This window comes from Olea europaea, chromosome 6 (genome assembly GCF_002742605.1).
Source record: "Olea europaea var. sylvestris chromosome 6, O_europaea_v1, whole genome shotgun sequence".
Classification (NCBI taxonomy): domain Eukaryota; kingdom Viridiplantae; phylum Streptophyta; class Magnoliopsida; order Lamiales; family Oleaceae; genus Olea; species Olea europaea.
The window spans coordinates 16,362,402-16,365,747 of NC_036242.1; the positions used below are offsets into that span (position 1 = coordinate 16,362,402).

Here is a 3,346-nt window from a genome sequence, read left to right on the forward strand (position 1 = left end):
TTAACTCATAAATGGTCATTTTGGACAAGTCTTTCGATTCTTCAATTGCGGCTGCAACATGGTCAAACTTTGGAGGAAGGCATCTTAACATTTTTTCCACGACTCTTTTATCTGTAATTGTGTCACCACAGCTTTTGATTTGATTTACTGTCTCGGCTACTCGTGAAGAAAAAACACGAACCGATTCTCGTTCTTCCATTTGGAGATTATCAAAGTCTCTCCATAAGGATTGAAGTTTCAAGGCGATCGTTTTCTCCGTTCCTTGAAATTCTTGCATCAATATTTCCCAAGCATCTTTGGCTTTTTTAACACCAAAGATACGAGGGAAAATTGATTTCCCAACTCCTTGTTGAATATAGCGGAGAGCCATTGCATCTTTTCTTTTAAATTCTTTTTGCAATTTTTCGTAATCTTCATTGTCTTCGGATGGTTCTTCGTACTCCTCATCGTCAATGACATCCCAAAGATCTAAGGAGATGAAGAAAGTTTGCATTTGGATGCTCCAGTATTCATAATGCTCGCCTTCGAAGATTGGGACTTGACTGGAAGAATATGTAAACAACGAAACTGTTTGTATGAAAGCCATGAAAAAATGCAATCACAAGTGGCTCTGATACCAAATTTGTTAGTGCGGAAACGAAGTGTTGAAGAAAAACTTGAATTTTTATTGATAGTTTTTGAGTTGCTACAACACACTCAATAATGTTTTCTTCTTTTTTTCTTACAATGAGACTACAAGAATGACCTCTATTTATAGGACCACATGGATAACTCTAGAGACATGGGAATATAAATGGACACCTAATAATTCATGAATTTGCATCATGTATTTTCCTGATACATTTTCTTCAAGTGACTACAAGAATGACCTCTATTTATAGGACCACATGGATAACTCTAGAGACATGGGAATATAAATAGACACCTAATAATTCATGAATTTGCATCATGTATTTTCCTGATACATTTTCTTTAAGTGCATCATGTATTTTCCTGATACATTTTCTTCAAGTGCATGTAACCTTATTTATTTCCTAAGATTACAAATTAATGCCACATTTAACATTTTCTCCATCCATTTATGCCTTGGCAATCTCTAATGTACTTCTTTGCAGTAAATCTTGCAATGCTTCTGTGATAAGAATGCTTCAATCTGTTACTAACATTTTGGCCACTAAATTTTGCTGCTTCATCAAGAATATCTTCTCCTTCTGTCACTAGCTGCGCAGCTTCATACAATTCCATCAATCCTCTAATATCTTGCTTTAATTTCCCTTCAAACACCCCATCTTTTCCCTTGAATTTGTTGAATATATCTGTGTCATGGAATTAATTTGATTACGACTAATAATCATTTTTTTTTCAATTCATTAATAAAAACAAGCACCAAACAAAGACAAAAATAATAAAAAATAAAAAATTTGAACCTGCGGAAATGGAAAACCCATGTTCTCTCAAGAGTCTGAAGAAAAGTGAAAGATCATGAAGAGGGTATCCATCAAAAGAAGTGGTAGCTTCCATGTAATGTCGCCGAAGAACTGCTTCAATCTCTTCCTGAAAATGGTAATCAACATCAAGTCGCTGGATAGCATCCACCAACATTAAGCTTTCTATTCGATTTTCTAATTCCTCTGATTTCAATATTTCCCTGACATCCTTCAGTTTTTGTTCATATTCCATGGAAAATTCATCCTGCAAGTCAGTCTTGTTTTTTGCTTTGCGTGAATATACATCGACACATAATATACAAAAAATATGTAAATATATAGTTATAGAACATGAATAACCTTAAAACTTTGTCCATTCAGAATAATTTGGCGGGGTTTAGAGAGTTCAGAGGTTGCTTCTTGAATGGTCCACTTCTGAGGAGTAGCTCTACGTGCAACAAGAGATGGTCTAATAGCTCCATTATCTGCAATTTTTGTATGAATATCAGAACAATGGCTGGGTAAAGACGAGGGGCTCTTGTAGACTGCCATGGCAGAGAGAAATGTATATTTGGATAAATAGCTATGCTTATTAATTAGAAGACGTTTGTTTGATAACACTAAGAATTGATTATGGGATTTATATAGGGTGCAAACCACATGCATAGTAGTACCCGCTCTATTATTTTCCACGTTATGATGACTTTCCTATAAGCATATGTTATAGAAAAAATTCGTGTTATCGATGGAACTAAGAAAATGAACTAAGAATTGGCTCAACTTTTTTTAGAAACAAAAATTCGTGTTATAAACAAAAATTCGTCTTTGTGATCTTTTTTTAGAAAATGAACTAAGAATTGGCTCAACTTTTTTTAGAAAGAATTGTTATAGAAAGATGTTTGTTTGAATGGCAGCCAAATAATAATAATAATAATAATAACCATGACATTATGACCTTGTTTGTTTATCATTATTTCAAAATTCTTCTTTCTCAAACTCATTTTCAATAATACATTCTCATAATATAATATATTGCATGTATACCTTAAACATATTCCAACTTTTAATTACACATTCTAAAAAAAATCACTATTTTAAATTTCATTTTCCTAATTTAATGATAGCCAAATAGGGGTTAAATTGACTTCTTGGAAGCAAGCATAGACAATTAATTTGATTGATCAATTAAAAATACTGTACGATTAATTGACTAATCTACTTTTTATTACATAAAATCTATAAAATAAAATATTTAACTACATTGTCACGGCATAACGTTTTATTATAAATCTATTATCTGAAATCTATCCATGCGAGATTAAAGCATGATATATATAAATTGATGTGTAGGAAAATTAGATATGTTTGATACTTCAAATTATTTAGCACAATTAATGCAAAAAATTCAGTTCCTCGTAGAAGCTGGATTTAGTGGTTTTTAGAGAAAATCTAATTTGTATCTCCTCTAAAAAAATTAAACAAAAAGAAAAAAGGCAATTTTTTTTTATCAATTAAATCATTCTATCTATAGAGTGAAAGTACCTTAGACTCCTCTAAAAGTACTATTTGACTTCCAAAAACCTCAAGAACACACACTTAGGACTTGTGAGGCCCATTTTTTATGAGAAAAATAGATTATATAATAGTGACTTTTGGATAATAGTGATTTTTTTGAGAATGTATGGTCAAAAATCGGAAAAAGTGGATTTATGTTTAAAATTATTTTTTTGGGAGAATGTGTATTTAAACACGGGTTTTAAAATTTTTTTAAAAAAAGGAATATTTGTAGAATGGGGCTGAAACTAGAGCTTAATCATTTAATCATTAAATATATATGTCACATAAGCTACAATATATCAAATGTAGTGATGGTTACCACGTTTTTAGAAGGTAAGAGAAAGAAAATAGTGCCGTGCATT

At 31.6% G+C, this 3,346-nt stretch overlaps 1 pseudogene; it reads right to left on the reverse strand.

Moving 5' to 3' along the window:
- Positions 1 to 2,019, reverse strand: part of LOC111396008 — a 7,428-nt pseudogene extending 5,409 nt beyond the window's left edge.
- Positions 2,020 to 3,346: the final 1,327 nt, after the last annotated feature.